Consider the following 24,536-nt stretch of genomic DNA (forward strand, 5'->3'; position numbering starts at 1 on the left):
TAATTAACTGTCTACTGCTCCAATAACATTAATAAGTGTACAGTATTATTAAAATACAATGACTCCTTGCAAAGGAAGGCTGTCATGTTTAAACTTTTAAGATAATGTTCTAAATTGGTTTTCAGTCTTCTTAAACCACCCCAAAGTGAGCCCACCTCTAAGGAAAAAAAAATTAAAGCATAGTTATTAAAATATTATTCCTTCCTCTCACAGTCTGGAGAAATCTATTAGAAAGAACATCAAGGTGTCATTTCAGTTGGCAAAAATACAATGAGAAACACTTGGATTATTTCATCAATTCTGGATGTCCTTTTAAAATTTAAAATTGTAAGCATTTGAATTGAGTGCTTTATTTACTGATAAAATATCTTTATCAGTGAACAAGGAAAGAAAGGTTTGCTATATCAAAAATCATTACATAGCCCTGCTGTGAATCCCCAATGATTTCCATCGTCTGGTTCACTGGATCAGGAAAACTCAATTGCATTCAACATCAAACAGCTAATTATGGAGACACCATATTCAGGACTACCTCTATTTCAAAAGATATCTGCATATACTAGGTTGTATTTGATTTATAATAATTATTACAATAAAATATTTATAACAGACAACCTCTTTTACCTTAAAGTCCTTAACACTGTAAACGTTAAAAGGCCAAATTCTCATTTGCAGGCTCTTAACGGCATATCAGAAACCATTGAGTAAGACTAGCAAAGAACCTCTAGCAATCCACCCTACTCTGCCCAGCTTCCTGGAAAACTGCATCTACAGAGTTCCCCTCTCACAGATTAGTGAGCACCTTTTCTTTAAATATCTCAAGAAAGGAAGATGTAGTAATTTCTCCTGGGAGCTCTCCACCACGTTTCACCGCCCAGAGTAGCACGCGCGCTGCAGAGTTTCTGCTGCTCTCGGGCTCCAAATCATCTCTCACCAAGAAACAGCAACATCCAGACATGGAGACCTCCCCTGGACACTCAGTCCTGGCCTCTCCTGGGGGCTGGAGCCCCTGAGTCCCCGCATGGAACTAATAGGAACTTTTCTGGCACTTACCCTCCAAATACCAGAGGCTGCTGTCAGAATCTAGCCCTCCAGGAGAGCTCTCAAGAACGAGTCTTTGACGAGGTGACAATGACGAAGTTGTCTCTGGCACAGCTAGCAAAGCAGAAGCATCCCCAAATGAGGTGGATACCAGTTGCCTGCAAAGCAGCTGGACCATTACTGCAGTTCTGAGGGTACGTCACAAATCAGGTCATAGCTCTGGGTAGAGTCCACCCACTTCACCGGGTACAACGCCCTCCATTTCCTGCACACCTGGGAGAAGGGGTCGGCGGGCGGGGAGGGGGGGGGGGCGCAACGCAGGTCCACAGACACCCTAGCAGAGGCAGGGCCAGGTGCAGCCTGCCATCTGCTCCTTCTGCAAGCGTCTCAGCTTCATTTGGGGGACCTGCACCCCTGAGGTGCAGCAAAAATCCGTGCCACGATAAGCGGGCTCTCTAATGAGTGATGAGCGCAATAAAATATTGCACAGTTAAAGGTTTTATCCAGCAAGACTGTTTCTCCACTGGAAAACGGAACCAACTCTTAATGTTTGATTACAAGACACTTCACTACCACATACCAAATAACTGGACTGAATAAATGTCAGCCAAATCTAGGCACATAAATGCCGGGATACTGGTTAACTGATTTTCATCTCTCATAACTAAGCTGGGATTGCCATATAAACCAAATTACATCCTTGAAAGTCCATTGAAAGAGGTGATGAGAATTTCTATTTACGAACCTTCAGACAGCAACAACTGTGGAAGAGACACAGAATAACTTCAAAGCATAAAAATAGGCCAATATGCTGGAGAAACGCTAAGCTACTAAATCTCACCCTGAATATATACACACACAATCTGTATCTGTTTACTCTGAAATGAAATATCTGATCTTAAAAAAGACTTTAAAAAATAAACAGCAAAAGGTACCATTGGCATGAGTTCAAAAGTACTAAATAATGTGTGTTAATGTGTTGATCACGCTCTATGAAGACATCAAGTTGAAATAGACTTACCATTGAGAATAGCACTTAGGAACGATATATAAATTATCACAGAAGACACTTTTTCTTCGGGAGGGAAGGAGAAGAACCCTGGGTAACAGATCTGATTTATATGCTGCATTAAGACCACATTCTGCCCTGATGTCAATGGAGGATGTGATTAGACTGACAGCTGGGTGGACAGGCTGAGTGTTAAGAGCTACTTACAGAATGTCCTTGATAACAAGCATTTTCTCAAATTAAGTACAAGTTTTGGAGCTCAACTTTAACTATATTTTGATGTTTCCAGGGTCTCCAAAGAGAATGGGCTTCCAATTTAAAAGGAGAAACACCTGAATTTAGTATTGTAAAAAAGTTGAGATCCAAGGTTGGCTGCTTAAACAAAAAGATGAAGAAGGCAAGAAGATTTTCAGAGGAAAGCTAACTGTACCAATCCACCCATCCATCAGTGTGTTTCACTTTATATGCATATTTGCTGATCTCCATTAAAAACTGAATCATTCCATCTAAGGCTTGGAAGAGAAGACATTTTATCAAAGCTACTATCTAAGTAATCAAATAGTTGAAGTTATCTCTTTGGAACTTTGTAGAGAGTTTAATTTAGCAAACGTACACTTGAATGTGTTTGAACATATCTGTCCCGAGGTCGCTCTAAGATGACTATTTTAAGTGGCATGTGGATTCTTTTGGGATTTGGATGTAACAGTTGAGGTATGTGAAATAAACATGGATAATATCTCTTTCAACTGATTCTTGCAGGACAGAAATGAGAAGATGAAATAACTCTTTTCTTTTTTTTTTTTTAAGTTTAGCCACTGGGAAATGATAAGAAAACTCTTCTCGACCCCTACCCCCACCAGGAAGAGTCTAAAGCCCTGGATTACAGTACAGGTAGATATTAAAGTGGAGACAGGGCCATTATTTAGTGGTGACAGGAATATAAATACGTGCACTAACCTATAAACTGGTATTTACTTCAGGAAGGTAAGTAATATTTTTCCTCTGATTGCTGAGCTGTCAGTTTAATGCAGCGTAAATAAACAGTAGGTGCCTGCTAGCTCGAAGTAGGAAGTGTTCATTCCACACGAGGAACAGATTACTGAAGCCTGATGCTCATCGTGCTGAAACATAACTTTCATTTTACCAGAAAATACACCCTACCATGGAGGCTTTTCCGTGCCTGATCTATTAATTAACTTAACTCTGTTCTGTCAAAATGTAAACCAATTTGTTAAAAGCATCCCAGAGTTTTGGAGTTTGCAAACCAAATCAATTGGAAAAGCAAGAGGATGACAGTTCTGTAATCTGATCACAAATGCTAAAAATGACTACTTAATAAGCAGAAACTACACCAAACCAAAAAAGACAAAGAGCATATTTAAATGGAGAATTTAATCATCACGGTTACCGAATTCGCTCAAAATCCTCCTCCTCTGCTAATTAAAAGCAACTGGCACCTTTTGTATTTTGCAAACTTGTGCTGCTGAGGTCCGTTCACTGTGGATGCTTATTCTGCTCTCTGAAATAGCTGATGGTAAACCATTCATAAAAATCCAACCACATGCCTTAATTCTAATCAAAATACTACGGAACTCCCCTGAGAGAAGCAGCAAGTCTGGAGAGCAAATGATGATACCCACCCAAACAGCACTCATGTCAAATGCGCTTTTCTTCTCCTTCTCTGTACACCACAAAGCTCTGTCGGCATGGAGCAACTCCTGTTCTTCTGTACAAGCACCAAGCAAAATATCTCCTGGCCTCAGTTAACGTGGGAACTCACCTTATCTAAAAAGCATGAAAGGCAATTTGGGGAGGTTTCTATTTAAAACCTGAACAAACTCTGATCATTAATCAGTGGATTGTAAAGGAATAAGAGGGGTTTGAAAAAATAATATTTTGACTAGATCTGCACTTGACTACAACAGGTTCAGGCAGAGTCAGTCACATGTATTTACATACTCCATCAGTCTCAAGTATGGAAATGACACAAGAGTCGTCCGAGACAACACGTCTCAGAAGAGGTGTTTGTGTGAAGGGCATGTCTGTGTATGGCCCTTCTGGAAATTTACAGAGCGGATGAAAAACCACCAGAGTGCTTTACAGAGTTCCTGCTGTATATCCATGTTGTGTTTAGCTTAACAGTGTTTGTAACCAAAAGGTTTTAACAATAATGAGGAACAGGTGCTTGTCACCTGACCTTTTAGGCCTAATTTATGATCCTCAACCAATCACATGAACAAAAATCATTGAAGATCTCCCCCAGATATTTCCGTTTTTGCTAATTTAATGCAGACTTGCTGAACCATCACTCAGCACATCATCTTATTCAATCGCAGGTTCCTATAGCTGGCAACAGACTTCTGTGCAGAAATAAACCAACATTCATCTTGTTGCCGTTCTCATTTAAGATGCTGTGAGACAAAAGAACTACTTTTGTAGATTATCAACCAAAGAATATATTAATTTATTACAACAACTGAACAAAAGGCATTCCTTTGGAATACTTTTACATACAAAGAACTATTATTTATTACATATTTCAGCTTGTGGGAAAATGAAGAATGCATTGATTCTGGAAATAACTATTCAGACTTTTGGAAGTTCTTTAAGCCTGCGTTCTCGGCTGATTTTTCCCCTGCTTCTCCCCCTTGTCCCCCTGTGCCCCCCACCCCCACCCCCCACACATTTTAAGGCACTAGTACTTTAGGAGGGAAATCCCTATCTGCTCTTTTCTCATCCATCATGTGTATTCATTATTCAGAAAGGAATACAAATTTGAGCTGGGATTTTTATTTCTCTTGTATAATCTTGTTACAGTGTAGCCATGCTCAAATTTAACAACCCTTTGTATTTTATAGCTACTGTTTACATATTATGTATTACATATGACTGAACAACTCTACATTTAAAATATTGTTTCCATTAGGAAAAATATAAAGTAATAAGTGTCAAATGGAGATGAAGAATAAACATGCCTGGTATATTTATAAAATGCATAGCCATTTAAAATGTACACAAATAGGATACATATTTCGCTACTGTTACATTTTATATAGTATCCACATCGTTTAAAGTGTATTTAATAATGTGCCTAACCAAGTTAATTAAAGTATTTATGTCTGCTGATTGTGTTAAACATTTGGAGAGGTAGTGAAAGATACAGCCAGTTACTTCTGCTAACTAAAGTTGAAATTATGCACTTATTATAACCTTTTCTAACAATGTGAGAAAAACAGAGTAAATATATTAAATTTGTTTCACAACAGATGCTTAGGTTGTTAATATTTAAGATGCCTATTCATGCTATTCCTGTCTGCACATTTGTCAAAAATGTAAGCCTGAATGCTAATGTTTGCCAGCAGACTGGAGCAGCCAGTATATGAATGTACTCCTGTTCTACTAAAATAATGTGCAAAAGAAATAAAGGACTGCTGCTAAATCATAGCAGAGTACCACACAGGATTAAGGGTTTTTAGAGCGAACACCTCAACCTTGGCTGTCTCGTCTTTTTCTTTTTTTTCCCCAAGCTTACATTTGACTGCAGAATAAATCTTAATTCCTGACATCTCAGAAAAATCCACTTTAGATTGGGTGTAAATTTCAATGAAATTTCAGCGGCATGAATGACTGTCGGCAGCACAAACACTGGATTTCGGGACCTGCTTGGGACAAATCCTGACACCCAGCAGTCGCGTGTTCCTCATTCCTAACCCCTCCTCTGTCCTCTTGGGAAAGTAAGGTCCCCTGGCCTCCCAGGAGGGAACCCCAGCCAGTAGGGGCAGAAAGGTTCTCTCCTGAGACTAGGACTTGTTTCGTCTTTCGCTTTTCTCGGTCTCCTTACAACCATGTGGAGTCTAAGACTCCCAGCGTTTGCCTGAAAATCTGTAATGCTGCGGAGAAAGTTCGCCAGGGTCCGAGTTGCCAACCAGGGCGCTCTGAGAGGCGATCCTGAGGTCGACACTTGGAAGTGAAAGGTGCTACGCTCTAGTGGCGATCCGGGCCGAAACGTCTAGCAAGAGCCCCGAGCCCCTCTCCGTGGCTTCTGGGGGCGCCCGGGCCTCCAGCCCAGTGGGTCTCCCGGGTCCCAGCACGCGCCTGTCACTGCCCGGAGCAGCCGCCGGCCGGCCCTGCCCCTTCCCCGAGGTTGTGCAAACCCGCGCCCCGCCGGCCCCGGAGCCTGGGCGGCGGAGCGCCCCGCGGAGGCCTCGGCGCCCGGGCCGGGGCCGCGGGGGGAGACTCGGCGCGGACCGCAGGCCGTCCCGGTGCGGCCCCGGCTCCCGGAGAGGGCGGCGCGCCCTGCGGCCCCCAGCCCGACCCCCCGCCCCGCCCGCGTTCGCCCCGGGAGCCGGTCAGGACCCACCTGCCTACCGCCGGCGAGGGCTCGACACGCCAGGCGCCGCCGCTTTCCAACTCCCGGCTCCAAGTTGAGCACCCCGGCGCCGGGCGGCTCCGGCTGGAGAAGTTGCCGCAAACTTCCCGCGCCCCCCTCGCCGCCCCCGGCGGGCGCGCGGGCCGGGACGGATGCTGAGCCGGAGGCACGCGGCCGGCCGACGGGACCTTCCCGCTCCCCGCCGGGCGCCGCGCGGCCAAGCCGGCTCCCGGGCGCACACAGCGGGTCTCCGCGAGCTCCCGGCGCGCTTCCTGAGTCCCCTTTTCTCTTGCCAAAGGGGGTCCCACGGCGGGCCCGGAGGCGATCCTTCAGCCGTAGTCTGTCGGGGCAGGTGTGTGCGCGCGTCCACACCCCGAGGGAGGGCGAGCGAGCGCCCCGCGGCCCCGGCCCGGGCGCCCCCTCCCCTCCCCGGCCCCCGGCCGCCCCTCCGGGTCCCGCCGCGCGCGGGAGGAGGACCTCGGGGACCCCTGTGGCCGGGCGCCCCCCCACGAGGCGCCCCGCGCGCGGGTCCCGCGGTGAAGTTTGGATCGCTTCCGAGCAAAGCAGAGACCGAGGGAAAAGAGCACGAATAGGGGCAAAAAAAAAAAAAAAAGAGAAAGAGAGAGAGAAAGGAGGAGGGCGGGGAGGGGAGCGGCACTCACTCAGGCTGGGGCGCCGGGGGCGGCGGGGGGCGCGCCGGCGTCGGGCTCCAGAGGCGGCGGGCTCGGCCTCCGGTGCCGCCGCCGCCAGGGCTGCGGCCGCCGCGGAAGTTAATCGCAACTTGACTGCAAGTTGTCTTCTTTTCCCATCCGGAGTGGGCGTTTAAAGGGGAGAGCGAGGCGCGGAGCGAGCGCGCGAGCGCGCGGGGCCGGGGGAAGGAAGGGGGAGGGGGTGCGGCCGGGGGGAGGGGGCGGGGGCGGCGGCGCCCGCGGTCTGGAGGCACCGGGGCGCCCCCCGCGGGAGCCCGCAGCCGCCCGGGCGCGCATCCAGCCGCAGCCCCGGGCCGGGCACGCTGCGCCCGGGGCTCGGCGGACCCGCGCGCCGCCGCCGCCGCCGCCCCGGCTCCCGCCCGGTTCTCCCCCTGGCGGCGGAGCCTCGGCGGCCGCCCGCCCGCGGGGCGCGCCGGAGCCCTCGCCGCCGCCGCCGCCGCCGCCGCCGCTCCCGGCTCCCTCCCCGCGCGCGCCGGCCGGGCCCGGGGCGCAGCGGGCGGCCAGGGGCGCGCGCCGAGACGGGCGCCGGAGCCGCGACCCCCGGGCGCGAGGGTAAGTGTGGGCGCCCGCGGGGCGCGCGGGGGGCGCGGCGCGGCCCCGGGCGCCGCCGGCCCTGCCTCTCACCTCTCCCGGGCCCCCCGCGCGCGCACCCCGCCTCCTGCAGCCGGCGGCTTCCTCCCGCGGCTCGCTGTTTGGCTGGGCTTTGGGGGGGGTACGGGGGGGGCCTCCGGGGGTGACTGTGGCCGAGTGCCAGCGGAGGAGGAAGTCAGGGCAGAGGCCCCCCCCGTGCCGCGCCCCCACCCAGGCCGGCCGGTGGGCGGAGGTTTGCCCCCCGCCCGGGTTGCAGGACCGGCTCTCCCCTCCGCGGCGCTCGGCGGAGGCGATCCCGCCTAGAGGGCCTCCTCGCCCGCCAGGCGGCTCCGCTCCCCTCCCCGCGCCCCACCCTTGGCCCGCAGCGCCCCATCCGGGAGCGCGGCGCCCCCTCCGCGGAGCACGTGGCGGGCGAATCGGGGTCCTCCTGCAGACCCCCTGCCCCCCTCCCCGCGCCCCGCCGCTCCGCGTTCATTTAATCTCCTCCCGGGGCAGCGCTCCTGCTTTTCATCCCATTGGCCAAAGACGCCTAAACTGAGGTCCCCTCGCTCCAAAGAGCAGGAAGCACCACGGGCAGTGACGACCGGGGACTCGGGGCGCGGGGGCGCGGGGGCCTTTCCAGAGGGGCTCAGACGCCACACGCCTCGGGGGCTGGGGGCCCGAGGACCCCGGGCGGAGGAGAAACGGGAGCTCGGTTTGTCCTCTTTCCCTAAGGGAACTCGCAGGTCTTTTGTGTCGTGTTGTCTTTGGGAAATTCGCATGGATATGACCACAGAAAATGACTCCTGTTTACTCAAAGTTAAGGAAATTGGGGAAACGAGGTGGTGTTCTGTGTGTGTGTCTGTGTGTGTGTAGTTGAGTTTGTGGCTTGAACTGTCAAACGTCAGCTTGTAACAGCAAGGACCGCAGAGGCGCCCCCGTGTATTTTTTAGAAGCTGCGCTTTCTTGAGTTCCGTTCACTTGAGGCCGGCTCTCTCATGAAGCCCCCGTAAATAACCGTGCTTCGAGGGAAGCTCCTGGAGCAGGAGGCAGAGGGCTCAGAGCTCCGTCCCGCCGGTACCAGAGCACTGTTTGCAGGGAAGTTCCTGGAAAGTGGCTGCGGGCTGAGAACTCAGCTTTTCCTCAAAGCTCTGTGAGGTCCTCTTCTGTCAGACGTCTATGAATGAGGCACGCTGGGAAAATCCTGACATCCTTGCCGTCTTGCTGTGTCTTTTACACGGTGGCTGGATCCTACTTCCAAGTCCTGGTAACAGCGCATCGACTGTGCTGTATTTTTGTGTGGTTTTCCTGAATAAAAGGAGGGCAGCGCTTGTCTTCACCCTGGCTTCCGATATGCCCATTCTTTTCTATTAATGGGTATTGAAATCACTGGAATTGATCCGTCTTTTTCGGTTGACTGTCATTTTATGCAGAGTCGGCAATCCCAAACACAGAAGAATGAGAAAAGTTTATAAATTAGTGTTCTTTTAGAAAACGGCACCTTGCTTTTTAAGACACGGGTGCCCACCTCAGCTCCTGGTTCTAAAGCAAAGCAAAAAGGTGTAAATGATCCCAGGGGGCAAAACAAAATCAAACCCAAGTGTTTCTTCCTGGACCACTTTTCTGCCTCCACAGGATCCAAAAGGCACCAAATCCTTCTGCCTCCCTTTACCAAAATGCTGAATTGCCTAACTAGTACCAGTGTCTCCATCTGGGGATGACATCAGGTTTGGAATGGAAAGAATAAATTCTCAGTCTTTAATTACTGCTTATTAGCAATTTCTTATAGCAGGCAGCTGATTCTCCAATTCTGAAAGCCTGAAATGAAGCTTAGCAGAAATGGAAATATTGAAAAAAAAAAAAAAAAAAGGTTGTTTCTTCTCCTTACATACTTTTACGTTACTCATCTATTACCCCAAGTCATTCACCAAACCCTCAGAATTTAAGGTGGCAAACGAAGGGAATGTTTTGCTCCAACCTTTTGAATTTGTTTTTCTCCTTGCAAATAGTTTTATACAGAGAACTCACAGGCACTGTTATAACATAGAATTATGTAACGATGGGTACAGTGCATGAAATAACATATCTTGTAAACTCTTATATAAACCTTGCCCCCTGGCACACAGTAGGAATACATTAAATACTTACCCAATTAAGAAGTTAATGAAATATTGTAATTGGCCACAAATTCAATAGTACAGGGCTAAGGGTTTTGTTTTTTTTTTTTTTTCCAGAAGGAAGAATCATTTTGCCTGAAAATTATTAGGGTAATACATTTGTGCTCCTTGTTGTTTTTTTTTGTTTGTTTGTTTCGTTTTTTAAAAACAAGTCCAAACCTAATTTAAATGGTTGAAAGACAAGTATATCTGAAACATATCAATCCGTTAATAATAATAGCTAGTGTCAAATGCTGACTATTTTCCTAGGAGGACAGACAATAAACTATTGTGTCCTTAAGAGTACGAGAAAGATTCGAAGGAAGAATGAGAGTATTGGCCTGCAAGGGACTTATTTGCTGGGAAAATTACATTAAATTCAGACAACTCAGTGGGTCAGTAAATGGCTTGAGGCGAAGGAATACTTTAAATAAATAGATTTTTTTTTCTTTTTTAGACTAGAGGAAATAGACATCCTGAAGTTCCAGGTTGGCAGGTATTTTTAGAATTAATTTGTTGAGTCAAAACACTCAGGGCCATCCAAACAAACATCTTGAGTGAAGAGAAACTTGCCACTTACCTCCAGAGAGATGAGGATTCTGTCTATAGAGCACCTCCCCCAGAGCTGAATTTAGTGTACACTGGATGAATGGACAATAACCTAAGTAGTTCGCTCCGCCTTTGCATGCTTTGTAGGTCTCTTTCTTAAACGGCACGGGATCAGTCTTCCGAAAATTCCCAGCTGTCGGTCTTAGCTATGCCGCTTGGCAGCAAGCCAGAGCCATCCATTGTGTTAGTCAGGGTGGGCTATGTTGTGCGGAGTAACGCACAGTCCCAACAGTCAGCGGCCACGATGGCTCGAGTTGCCTTGGTTACGCGATATGCCGACCGCAGGTGGACTGGTCTGCTCCATGTCCTAGGCTGGCAGAACAGTCGTCACCTTGAGTGTTTCATGTTGCTCTGGGAGAATGAAGATCACCCTGGAGAGCCTCATGCTGGTGTTTAAATGCTGCGGCCGCAAGGCATGCGTGTTTTGGGCTCACGACTCACTGTCCAGGACTAGCGACGTGGCTCCATGGAATCATCTCAAGACCAGATAGGGCAGTCTGTCTTGTGCTCCCGAGTGGAGAGCGGTGGCGCCACAGCTCTAAGAACTGCTTTACTCCTGGCGGCTCACGTCCGCGCGGCCACTGCAGATAGAGATTTCTTCCTGCCGCTCTCGGGGGGCCCAGGTGCTCCGCTCCTCAGGGCAGGCGCTGCCAGAGCCCACTGGCCAAGAAGCGACGCGCTCCGCTGCTCTCACCCTCAGCTCTCCGAATGCAGCATGAGGCCTCACCCCTCCACACCAAGACGTGGGGCCCTATCAATTTTGTCTCTTTTACTTAAAATACACTTACTTTTGTTGTATATATTTCATCTTCTCAAGGCTTGTTTTCCCTGAACGGGTACGATGAACAAGAACTTTTAAGAGCTGCTATCTGGAGATGTCATGATCACTATCAAACTTTGAAATTTCGTTTCAAGTCATTACTTCCCTTATTTTAAATGTCGCAATCTGGCGACACAGATAAAACGTTCTCCTGGAAGCATCCGCTCATGTGTCCATTCATCCGTCTTTTTGTGCATTCAGTGAACATTGTGTGCCCACCGGGTGCCGGGCGCCGTGTTAAGAGCTGGGGGTATGGAGGTGGATGTTGTTGTTTAGTCGCTAAGTCGCGCCTGACTGTTTCGCAACCTCTCGGGCTGTAGCCAGCCAGCCTCCTCTGCCCATGGGATTTCCCAGGCAAGAATCCTGGAGTGGGCTGCCGTTTCCTTCTCCAGGGGATCTTCCCGACCCAGGGACCGAACCCACACCTCCTGCATTGGCAGGCGGATTCTTTACCACTGAGTTACCTGGGAAGCACTATGGAGTGGAGAGAGTCCTCCTTTTCAAGAAATATATTTCCCAACTGGACAAACAGAATGTTGAATTTTGAATTCTATTACAATTGCAATACAAATAGAGCCACATAGTGCTGTGGGAACACTTGGGTAGAAGCAAGTAACTCTGGTGGGCATTGAGAAATGTTCCACCGAGGCATTGGACTAAGTCTTGAGAATAAATGAGATTCTTTTAGGCAGGAAAGGAAGCTGGAGGAAGGGTCTTTCAAGCAGAGAGTCCATCATGAGTCAGGGCCCTGAGGAAGACAAAGCTTGTCGTTTAGTGAACTACAGAGAATTCACTGTGGCTGGAACAGGGGGTCTTTACAAAGGATGAAACCAAAGAGCTTCCAGTTGTGAAGATCCTCGGAGACGTACTCTGCATAGACATTATCCCATTCCTCCAGGGATTTCAGACTCTTACGCCTCCCTTGGTGCAAGCATGAACGGAAATGAACAAAGCAGGTGGAGCTGAGGCCATCAGGGACTGTGGCAAGCAGGAGAAGAGTCTGATGTCTAAATGCAGTGCTCAGTTTGGCCAATGGTGCTGGATGTCAGACCTTCCAACTTTTAAAGAGAAGCTGCTGATTCAGATTTATATGGAAAATTAAAACATTACATGTTGAGGACTTATCCACATTTTAAAGAACACACGTAGTGGGAAAACATGTCTATGGGTCAAAACCAGCTTAAGGACCCCTCAGTTCCATGTCTCTTGCTGCGTGAAACAGGGAGTCATTCAGGCGTATAAAGATAGGATAGTACCATCTGCTCCCTCTGGAAGGATTGCTCTGGAGGCAGAGTGGACGGGAAAATCCTGGAGCCAGGAGAGTCTAGCTGATGCTTCAGAACCATTTGAGTGATGACGCAAAGCCCTGTATAAGGACACAACCTTCCAAGTATATAGGGTAGAAGCATGCTCAGTCGCTAAGACTGTTTGTGACTCCGTGGACTGCAGCCCGCCGGGCTCCCCTGTCCTTGAGATTCTCCAGGCAAGAATACCAGAGTGGGTTGCCATTTCCACCTCCAGGGGGTCTTCCCAACCCAGGGGTTGAACTGGTGTCTCCTGCGCATCCTGCATTCGCAGGCAGATTCTTTACCACTGCATGGAAGCCCATGTATGGGGGACGCCCAGTAAATATTTGCAGAGCTGATGAATGAAAGACAGGACGTTTTTAGTGGAGGGACACACATTTTGAGTACTCCTCATGTGGTACCCTTCCTTTGCTAGACTGTTTATTTTTCAAGACCACAACGGTCGTTTACTTTAATGACTGGTGTGTCGTTGTTGACTGGTGTGTGAGATTTAGGCCTGCAGCATAGTGATCCAGTTACACATATGCAGAGATTCGAGCTTTTCAGATTCATTTCCTGCATTGGTCATTACAGAATATTGAGTACAGTTCCCTGTGCTGTACAGGAGGCCCTGTTGGTTGTCTGTTCTGTATACAGTGGGGGGTGTGTGTTCGTCCCAAGCTCCTAATTCATTCCCCCTTGCTGCATCCATTTCCCTTTCGATAACTGTGAGTTTATTTTCAAAATTTGTGTGTCTGTTTGGAAACATGTTCATTTGTATCATTTTTGGAAAACCTCACATATGAGTGATATCATATCGTGTTTGTCTTTCTCTGGCTTAATTTTCTCTGACAGATGGACGGATAAAGAAGATGCGGCATGTGGGAGCGGTAGAATATTACTCGGCCATGAAAAAGAATGGAGTGACGCCGCTTGCAGCAGCGTGGGTGCCCCATGGTCTTTTCTTGATCAGATACGATTTTTCTGTCTCACTCTATGATAAATAGTTTTGTTTCTTCTTTAACACACAAATCGTTCAGTGCAGGACACAAAGATCAGCAGCTGTCAGAAGAATATCTACTCTCTAGGACTGAACTTTCTGATCCCCTCACGCTATTAAGGAATGCCAGCTACACAGATGGGTCTTATTCCAAGCCCTGCAACTGGACTCTTGGGCTCCGTGAAACTGTAGAGACCCATCTGGATGGCTTGTGTATGTCTCTAGTGAAAACCAAGCTCTGTATCACTATCCATCACAGTATATTATAACTCAGTCTGTCCTACCCATGTGCCTGAGACTGTCTCAATGTTGTTAATTTTTCAGTTAAAAGAACGTGAGTCCACTGAACGCTCTTTTCTCACAGCTTCTTTCCTGCTTTGAAACCACACCTGTCCGCCATTCCACAGTCAGCAGTCTAGAACAGCCCGCACTCCCCCAGAAACTCGCAGAAAGTCTTAGAATCACTGGGCATTCTTTCCTAAGGTGTGACTGTTGCGGCCGTTGCTTGTAGGTTCTGCTCCCCGGGCACATCCAGAGTCTCCAAGCCGCTCAGTTCACTGGACAATGAAATCTTCAAATTCTCAACAAATCGCTCTACAAATTGTCATTTTTTAGCTCAGCTTTCCTGAGGTTTAATCTCTATAGGATAAAATGCACCTGTTTTATATATTCTGTGAGTTTCGAAGACAGTGGAGCAGCATGAGCAAATTATACTACTTTCAGCAAACTTCAGAATAAATAAACAGGCAGGACAGAAAGCGAAGAGGGACTAAACAGCCTCTTGATGGAAGTGAAAGAGGAGAGTGAAAAGCTGGCTTAAAACTCAACATTCAAAAATGAAGATCATGGCATCTGGTCCCATCATTCCATGGCAAATAGATGGGGAAACAATGAAAACAGCGACAGACTTTATTTTCTTGGGCTCCAAAATCACTGCATGAAATTAAAAGATGTTTGCTCCTTGGAAGAAAAGCTATGACCAACCTAGACAGCGTATTAAAAAGCAGAGACATTACTTGGCCAACAAAGGTCCGTCTAGTCAAGGCAATGGTTTTTCTGGGAGTCATGTATGGATGTGAGAGCTGGACTATAAAGGAAGCTGAGCACTGAAGAACTGATACTTTTGAACTGTGGTGTCGGAGAAGACTCTTGAGAGTCTCTTGGACTGCAAGGAGATCTAGCCAGTCCATCCTAAAGGACATCAGTCCTGAATATTCTTTGGAAGAACTGATGTTGAAGCTGGAACTCCAATATTTTGCCACCTGATGTGAAGAACTGACTCACTGGAAAAGACTCTGGTGCTGGGAAAGATTGAGGGCATGAGGAGAAGGGGACAACAGAGGATGAGATGGTTGGATGGCATCACTGACTCAGTGGACATGAGTTTGAGTAAGCTCTGGGAGTTGGTGATGGACAGGGAAGCCTGGCGTGCTGTAGTCCATGGGGTCACAAAGAGTCAGACATGCCTGAGCGACTGAGCTGAACTGAACTGAGCCTTGGGTGTCTGACTACCTAGATTCTAACCCTGGTTCAACTACCTATATGACCTAGAGCAAGTCTCCTAATTTTCTGCCGCAACTTTCTTATCCTTGTGATGGAAATAATCACTGTAACCACCTCCTCTGGTAAGTATATGCCCAGTGTTTCAACACAGCTGGTACTCAATAAAGGCTCACAATTGCTTCTTTTGTTCATTTTTTCATTATGAATGATTCTAGTAGAAAAGAAATCCTGGGGTTTAAAGAAAAATAAAAATGAATTGACTGGAATGTAAGTGGGGTAGGAGCAAGTCCCTCCTGGGTGACTTGCTGGTGTGCCGGGGGTAAACAAAGCCCCGGAATAATGATGGCTGCTGCTTCTGGAATATTTATTTTTTTACCTAAATATTTTGGAAGAAAGTCTTTTTCTGTTGCATACCCTGGCACTGAATACAACGTTTTGCATGCATTTTTAAGGAAAACAAGTGTCTTTGCGACTTGGACGGGGGTGGGGGGGGTAGGGTGGGACCTGCGTGGGGACTGCGTTTGTTTCTTTCTGCTGCTCCGTATCCTCCATTGCCTTGATGGGAACGTTTGCAAATTTCAGACCATCCACCTAGCGGCATTTACCTCAAGGTGGTCAGAACACCTATTTTTGTGTGCTGAGAATGCTGCCAAAATGCAGAATCTTTGCCATTAGTCAGCGTTCACAGTTTAGATGAAAAATCAGGAAGAAATGTATTAAAGTGGAAGCTTGGGAAGGTCAAGTCACCAGGAACAGAATTCTAGTTCTGGTTCTATGACTCATCAGCTCGTTTCTTGATGTCTTCCCAACGACCATTCCCATGGACCTAGAATAAATGCGTGCTGTTGAAAGATCTTGTGATAGACACCTAATCCTCATTATCTCAGTTTCCTAAACCATAAAATTGGAACAGCAGATCTCAGACTTGAGTGTGTTCAGGAATTAGCTAGAATGCTCATCGCGATGCTCTAAGTCCGTATATTCAGGTTCAGTAGAAACGAGCTGGGATCCAGCAATCCCCATGGATTTGAGAAAGGAGGGCTGTAAGGAGGAAAATCCAACTCAGAACTAAAGCGCTTACTGCCTTGTTTATTCTCCCTGGTATGTACACATTCTCACGCGGGCCCATACACTGAAATGCTGTTCCCTGGTACGTACACATGCTCACGCGGGCCCGTGCACTGAAATGCTGTTCCCTGGTACGTACACATGCTCACGCGGGCCCGTGCACTGAAATGCTGTTCCCTGGTATGTACACATTCTCACGCGGACCCATACACTGAAATGCTGTGTGAGGACTGCTTTCGGCATAGTGAGATCCAGCTGCTCCAACAGTGTCACCAACCATCTCTTGGTTCTGCTTTCTTCTGTTTTAACTTGATTCTCGGTCTGATTGTCCCTTCACTGGAGTAAGCCACCCTTCCAGGCGTCCATTCTTCTGACACAGGAACCCCAGCCCAAAGAGCTTCCCTCTCTCAAAGTTTCCAGCTAAAGAATTAAACCTGGTTGTGACTGGATCAACTTACATCCTATACCCAGACCTGGACTCAGCGCCCTGGTCAGGGGCTGTGGCACTCTGACTCACTAGTCTTGGGTCGAATGCCCACCTTGGATTCAGGAATGCAGCCATCCTACCCAAATCAAGTAGGCTGCAATTAGGGAGATATGATTCTCCAAGATAAATGGGATCATGTTTCCAGAAACAGAAAAAATGGATGCAAATTGACCAGAACCGTAGGTTTTCAGCCACTACCTTGCATTTTTTGGTGAGAATGATGGAGAAGGAAATGGCAGCCCACTCCAGTGTTCTTGCCTAGAGAATCCCGTGGACAGAGGACCCTGGTGGGCTGCTATCTATGGGGTCGCACAGAGTCGGACACGACTGAAGTGACTTAGCATGCATGCATGCATTGGAGAAGGAAATGGCAACCCACTCCAGAATTCTTGCCTGGAGAATCCCAGGGATAGCAGAGCCTGGTGGGCTGCCATCTGTGGGGTCGCAGGGGTCGCACAGAGTCAGACACGACTGAAGCGACTTAGCAGCAGCAGATGAGAATGAGCCAGCTGCTCTGTTACAGACAGACAACCTATGTATCGATACACTGAGGCCTTCAGCTTTCCAGGAGATCCAACAGGGCCTGGGAAAGGCTTAGGTTATTACAGTCCCCGACCCAGGTACCTCATCCATTCACCCCAGTGCTTTTCACTTCAGGTGTCGCTCACTCGTTTCCGACTCTTTGCGACCTCGTGGACTGCAGCATGCCAGGCTTGCCTGTCCATCACCATCTCCTTGAGCTTGCTCAAACTCATGACCATTGAGGCAGTGATGCCATCCAACCATCTCATCCTCTGTCGTCCCCTTCTCCTCCTGCCTTCAGTCTTTCCCAGCATCAAGGTCTTTTCCAGTGAGTCAGCTCTTCCCATCAGGTGGCCAAAGTGTTGGAGTTTCAGCTTCAGCATCTGTCCTTCTAATAAATATTCAGGACTGATTTCCTTTAGGATTGACTGGTTTGATCTCCAGTGTTTTGGGCCGATATTAAACATTTTCTGTGTGTTCCAGAAGGATGACTTATATGCAGCTCACCTGTGACTTGCATATTGCAAATCAGTGGATTTTGAGAATCATTCATAGTTTGGGGTCGTTTCTAAAACAGTAAGGTTATTATTTTAAGATCTAAGTAATTATTCTAAGGTAACTTGGAAGTTGATTTATCCAACTGAAAGGACAACAAAAGCTCCAATGATGTTGCGAAAGTGGGACAGAACAGACGAGCAGGACCAGCAGTTGACTCCTATTTTGACTTGGTTTTCAGTTTGGTTTCATTCAGTATTCTTGGGCAGATACAGTCTATCCCACCTAAGGGATACAGTCCTCCTCTCGATCTCAGTTAATGTCTGGAACACTAAGGGATGCACGTTGTACGCACAGAGCCGAAGGATAAGCCGGCAACAGCCTAGGACGGACCCGGAGCTAACTGCCGGCCGTAGGATATGTTTCAGGCGGGTTATGTGCAAGTTCCTGGCAGAAGGGAATTCTAATGAGTGGACCGTCAGCCCATTCGTTTCTGAAGTGAAGAGACTACTATGTTTTCTTAAACTCAGTAAGATGCGTGAAATAAGCGAAGTCTGCCTCTTCATTTCACTACTGTGATTGGTTCAGGTTCAGATGGTCTCTCCATGCCCTCCTTTCCCGCTTTCATCTTCTCCAAAGCAGCCCATTGTGCCAGAGGAAGTGGTTTCAGCCTGTGGTTCTAGAATGACTAGACATCCACAGGGAAAACAAACCGGAAACCCTTGATCCCTGCCTCACACCACACACAGCCGCTCATCGGCAATGGATTACAGCTGTAAATGTGGAAGCTGAAAGCCTGAACTTGTAGAGCTTTCTGTTTTAGAGCATACATTGAAGAGACAAAGTTTGCTTAGGGAAGGCTGAAGAATAATAATCATAAAGAAAAAACTAGATAAAATACATATTAAAAATTTCTCCTCATTAAAGAAAAGGGAAAGACTAAAGTCTGAGAAATCTGTATGCGGGTCAGGAAGCAACAGTTAGAACTGGACATGGAACAACAGACTGGTTCCAAAGAGGAAAAGGAGTACGTCAAGGCTGTATATTGTCACCCTGCTTATTTAACTTCTATGCAGAGTACATCATGAGAAATGCTGGGCTGGAAGAAGCACAAGCTGGAATCAAGATTGCCAGGAGAAATATCAATAACCTCAAATATGAAGATGACACCACCCTTATGGCAGAAAGTGAAGAGGAACTAAAGAGCCTTTTGATGAAAGTGAAAGAGGAGAGTGAAAATGTTGGCTTAAAGCTCAACATTCAGAAAATGAAGATCATGGCATCTGGTCCCATCACTTCATGGGAAATAGATGAAGAAACAGTGTCAGACTTTATTTTTTGAGGGGCTCCAAAATCACTGGAGATGGTGACTGCAGCCATGAAATTAAAAGACGCTTACTCCTTGGAAGAAAATTTATGACCAACCTAGGCAGCGTGTTAAAAAGCAGAGACATTACTTTGCCAGTAAAGGTCCATCTAGTCAAGGTTATGGTTCTTCCTGTAGTCATGTATGGATGTGAGAGTTGGACTATAAAGAAAGAATTAATCCTTTTGAACTGTGTGTTGGAGAAGAGTCTTGAGAGTCCCTTGGACTGCAAGGAGATCCAGCCAGTTCATCCTAAAGGAAATCACTCCTGAATATTCATTGGAAGGACTGATGTTGAAGCTGAAACTCCAATACTTTGGCCACCTGATGAGAAGAACTGACTCATTGGAAAAGACCCTGATGCTGGGGAAGATTGAAGGTGGGAGGAGAAGGGGACGACAGAGGATGAGATGGTTGGATGGCATCACCAACTCAATGGACATGAGTTTGAGTACACTCTGCGAGTTGGTGATGGACAGGGAGGCCTGGCGTGCTGTGATTCATGGGGTTGCAAAGAGTCGGACACGACTGAGCGACTGAACTGAACTGAAAGCCTGGGAATCCATGTTTAAACAAGCATCACCGTCAAGAAGATTTCCTCTCTTGTGCCTTAGTTCGAATTGGTTTGACTTGTAAATGCTAGAACAGACTGTGAGCTTGAGCAGAAAAGGGAAAAGCCCACTGGGGCTTTTCATGAGATCCAGAGTCAGGGGTGTTATGGGGCCACCGGGAGAGGAAGTGCTGAAGCGCTGAGGGGCGCCCATCACTCTCCTTTCTCCGAACCTCGCCTCTGTCTTTCCTCTATGGCTGCCCTGCTGCTCCTCTCCTTGCTTATGTAGCTGAGCATGGTTGCAGGTTGTTACTGAGCCCTGGATATCCCAGCAGAGCCACCCAGAGACAGGACTGCCTTTCTGTCTCCCACAGTTCTCAGGAAAGAGTCTGCTTGGTCCGCCTGAGGCCGTGACCACCGTTGGTCCAACAAACTGACCAAAGGACTGTATTTAAGGAAACACAGCAGCTCTTTGCATCTCTGAGGCGGCAGGGTGAAAAGAAACTGCATTTCAGCTGACGCTCACTTGACATTCCCTTTTTATGGCACAAGAGTCAGAGTAGATGAAAGGTTGTACTTGGTCAGTTTTTAATGACTGCAAGTTTGAATGTGTTGACATACTATCTCTTTGGTTATTTAATCTCAGCATCTCTGCATTTCTACCAGTTGACTGATACATATTAAAGACCATAAACAAAATTAGTTTATTTTTTAAATGGGCAAATTTATTTTTGAATTATTAGCCAAGATCTATCCAAATGCAGACATGCTTTGTTCTAGTCTGGATATGCAATAAAATTAATTTAAATAACTTCAATCAGCTTCAAAAACAGCAAATTTCAAGACAATTAGGTTAACTTTAAGAATTCATATTTATTGAGTTAACAGATGGTAAATTAAAAAACAATGAAGTTAATTTTTTAAATCATTCATTGGATTAGAAAAACAGACATTTAACAAAACTGTTTTTAAGCTGGGTTTTTTTTTTCATCCCAATATGCATATTTTAAGATTCCAATTTGGGGGACTTCTGTGAAGACACCGAGTGAGTTGCAATATATGAATACACTCCTCCAGCAAATTACTTTTTTAAAGGCTTTAAAACCATCTGCAAAAGAGTTTTGTGCACCAACAATAAAAATATGAGAAAGAAGTATATTCCAGATATTGGAAGGAGTGGAGAGTCTACTTTGTCACATGTGCACTGTAACATGTGTCTGGGCCTTCTGTGTTGCCTGCCCTGGCACGCTTCTGGAGTTTCCTATGCCTGCAGAGTAAAAGTTACTCCTGGGCAGAACTTCATTTCAGTGGTCAAACACAGGACTTCCCTTTGATGACTCCTTGGGCCTTGAAATGACTTGAAATATATGAGCATCCCAAAAGCTTCTCCTTTGTTCACTTTGCTTTCTCCTTTGTTTTCTCTGTAAGTGCTAAGCGTGGACTCTGCCGGCTTATAGGCGACGGGGAATTTCATGGAAGTCCACCAAAGGTGTGGGAGCTTTTCCTCTGCAGGTGGAATTGGAAATAACACCGCTAATAAACTAAGGTGATCTTTGCCTTTTACTGGCCATTGTCAGTTTTAAGCGATGGCATGTTTAGAACCTGAGTTGTGCATATGGAAGCAAAAGTCTTCCGTACAAATGGTTGGATTAGATGTTTGAATGGCTCATTGTTCAATTGCTCTTATAGTTCTTTCCTCACCTGGGATAGTTGCAAACTGCAACCATTTATTTCATGGTCCTAGAAACCCCTTGTCTAACATGCGGTCTTACTTTACATTGTAAATCTAACATTACTTGGTCAGTAATGTTGAGAACTATATTCATTGATTTTGAAAGAAAACTTTATTAATCATAATTTGAGTTAAAAACAGATATAAAAGCACACTTATTGACATTACTGTGCTAAAAATTATTTTGTTTTTGTGCATTTGAAACTGTTCAGCCCCTAGTCCCTTTTCTCCTTGAAATAATTTTTTTTATAATAGCCTTTTGATAATACAAGTCTTCTTAAGAATGCAACTATAATGGTATAGCAGGACAGACTGTATTGTTTTTAATTAAACAGGTAAAATTAAGCATAGATTGTGACTAAATAAAACATTCATTAGATAAAATTTCTGTTTTGCAAAAGTGGAAATAAAGGATAAAGAAGAAAAACTTCATAACTAGTCCAAACATTCAAAGAAAATGAATAAAAGTTCAAAGGATAAGAGAAAAATGGGCAAATTATGGAGCTCTCACTTAGGATGTAAGCTTCTTGGGAGCAATAAACGTCTTATTGCAACCGTACCCCTAACAGAGCAGTTAATATATAGTATATACTATTAGTGTTATATAAATACTTCTTGAATTTGTGAATAAAATAATGGCTGTTTCCTTGAAAATGAAGCAAGTGGATCAGAAGTAAAAAAGTTATAACTGAAAGACATTTTCTCTATATAAAAACTATAGTGATATTGTAAGGTTTCTTTTGGGCAAAATTGAGGAATGGAGATATATGTCTGGTCATAGGCTGGTTAATTTTTAAATTTTAGGACAAACAAAATTCCTGCAAGTATCTAAGAATACATCACACACACACACACACACACACACACACACACACACACACACTTGTAGATCACCTTCATGTTTCTTATTTAGCACAAGAACTTTTTAAAGACCATTGGTCAATTTCTACGCAATTTTAGAGAAACAAGTTGGATTCTGCAAGTTTTATGCCTACCCAATTACTGCCTTATGTGTAAACACAACAGAAGAACATTTTAAAACCGGCAAAGTACCAGAAAATAGAACAACTAAGAGTGTTTTCTGTAAAAATTGCAAAGAGAGAGCTTCTAGATGACCGAGAAGTGAGACAATATGAAAATTCAAGAATAGGAAATTTCAGGGAAAATGGTTAGTGCTAACTAAGCCTTGAAGGTGAAGAAAAAGTAATAAATTATAAAAGCAGAGTGAACATTGGAGTGATTGAGAATCGATGCTGGTGACTAGATTTTTCCTTAAGGAAGCAATGTTTTCAATAAAATAGTTCTGAAAAGGAGGTTTTAAAATTTTTAAATAAAGAGGCTGTAGCTAATGATCATGATGTGGAAAGGGAAACTGGACAAAACAAAAAAAATCATTAAAAGTTTTGATTTCTTTTTAAATAATCAGGTAAGAATGTATTTAAAGATTGTTGGGAACAGTTTATTGTAGATACTAATTGAATGGGAAGCATAATATCTGTTTTATAAGTAACTGTGGAAGATAAAAATGCATGACATAGTCCATGCGGCAAGGCAAGGTGGAGAGAGAGCAATAAGAAACTGTGGCAGGAAATATAACTTCCCATCAATTACGGGCGTTTGTAGCACAGTTCTGTTTCTTTTCTTCCATTTCTCACATTCTCGAGCTTTGGATAACGTTTCTTACGTTAAAAAATACGCCGTTGTTGAGGAACTTCCCGCGTTTACTGGGTGAGGGTCCGGGCTGTGGAGCCAGGTGGCCTGCGCCAGCGCTCATCAGGTGTGTGGCCATGGGCACGTTGTTGAGCTTCTGTTTCTAAGTTTATCCTGTAAAATGAGGGTAATTGTAGCACCTACCTCACTGGGTGACTGAGAGGATTAAATGTGCTTAGAAGACGGTGTGGAACTTACATATGTGTCGTCTAGTATTGTTATTGTTAATTTACAAATAAACCTCGCTGCTTCACAGCTCCTTAGTGACCAGACAAGATGACATTTCCCTTTAGCTGGGCCTTAGATAGGACTTCCACTAGTACAAGTTTCGTTTTTATATGTAGGTTGCACTTTGTCCTTACTATGAATTACCCAATGCAGAGATTTCTAGAAACCTACCTACTATTGGTTGAAGGGACACTTGTGAATTCTCTCCAAGGAGCACTGTCAAAAATCAAATTTCTATTTTTTTTTCCACTTTCAAGAAACTCCATCTCTCTGCTTGTGTCCCGTCTCTGAGGACATGGGCATGAGCAATTGAAACTGCCCACTGAAGCCAGGATTACATTCATTTTACCAGCCTTGAGTTAGAGAAAATATGTATTTACCTCCCCCGTTTCCACCTTCCTCTAGCTGCGCGACTTTCCAGCTCCTTGATCTGACAGTAGACAGCTGTTGAAGAAATGGGACATTTGTTGTGACTTGAGTTTTATGAATCGCACACCCTATAAAGCCTGAAGATGTGCCTTGAAACGTTATCCCACGCGGCAGATCCAAAGAATCTAGATTTCGGTAGAATTTATTCACGACTTGAAACAGTTGCAGTGAAGTAAAAAAGATCGAAACAAAACAAAAAAACCAAACCAAAAAGCCAAAGGACTGTTAAGAGGCCAGGATGTACTAACTATCTTAATGGGCTAATGAAGCCAGGACACCTTATAATAGCCTCTGCCACTTGTATTGACAGGTGTTGACAAGGTGAAGTATCGCAGTGCCTGCAAGAGGAAAGGTGACAGTTGGCGTTTTCGCCTCTGGAGGAGCAGTCCCTCTGACGTGTCTGCTTGGGTTTCAGGGCAGCTGCCCTCTGCTCTTCTGAGCCTGCATCTTGTAAGCACCCAGGGGTGAACCTTCCGAGGTGAGCGGCGCTCTGCTTAATGTTGGCTCTCTCCGTACCTGTCTCTCCCAGGCCCTACAGCGTTCATGAATAATGTCCCTTGGTTAAACTCCCTCATAATGATTAGCTCTATAAAGTGGTAAATGCCTAACAAACTGCCTTAACGTCTGAGTTTCTCATTTTTGCTGGAGTTGTTATCGCCTAGATTCATGAAGGCAGGCTTGGGTTTATCCACCTCCAACTCCTTCCAGGATTGGCCCTGAGCCTTTCACGCTCTCTCTTCTAACAGTTATGTTCTATTAGCGCACATACCACTTTTGAAGACGTTTGCTAGGTCAGCAGGTAGCATTTCACAATTAGTGACGATTGACCACGTGAAGAGCAAGAAAATAGTAACAGTGATAGTAGCCGTGAAATTC

General features: G+C 46.0%; 1 protein-coding gene and 1 long non-coding RNA gene across 5 annotated transcripts in view; one reads left to right on the plus strand and one right to left on the minus strand.

Moving 5' to 3' along the window:
* SATB1 (SATB homeobox 1) overlaps positions 1–7,288 on the minus strand; it is a 100,274-nt gene extending 92,986 nt beyond the window's left edge. Inside the window, exons 1-3 of one of the 4 annotated variants that reach the window (XM_060406690.1) lie at positions 7,082–7,288; positions 6,411–6,759; positions 3,691–3,835 (exon numbers count right to left, since the gene is read on the minus strand). The gene's annotated coding sequence lies outside the window, so the exon portion shown is untranslated. Of the gene's footprint in view, positions 1–1,053; positions 1,224–3,690; positions 3,836–6,410; positions 6,760–7,081 lie in introns of those variants that run through there. The other 3 variants (XM_060406684.1, XM_042238832.2, XM_042238822.1) reach the window with 3 other exon arrangements.
* Positions 7,289–8,119: 831 nt separating this feature from the next.
* The window catches only part of LOC132658648 (uncharacterized), a 42,901-nt gene continuing 26,484 nt past the window's right edge, over positions 8,120–24,536 (plus strand). The window contains exons 1-4 of the long non-coding RNA XR_009598545.1: positions 8,120–9,966; positions 13,426–15,195; positions 20,990–21,107; positions 23,971–24,138. This is a non-coding gene — a long non-coding RNA (uncharacterized LOC132658648). The remainder of the gene's footprint in view (positions 9,967–13,425; positions 15,196–20,989; positions 21,108–23,970; positions 24,139–24,536) is intronic.

Source organism: Ovis aries, chromosome 1 (assembly GCF_016772045.2).
Source record: "Ovis aries strain OAR_USU_Benz2616 breed Rambouillet chromosome 1, ARS-UI_Ramb_v3.0, whole genome shotgun sequence".
NCBI lineage: Eukaryota > Metazoa > Chordata > Mammalia > Artiodactyla > Bovidae > Ovis > Ovis aries.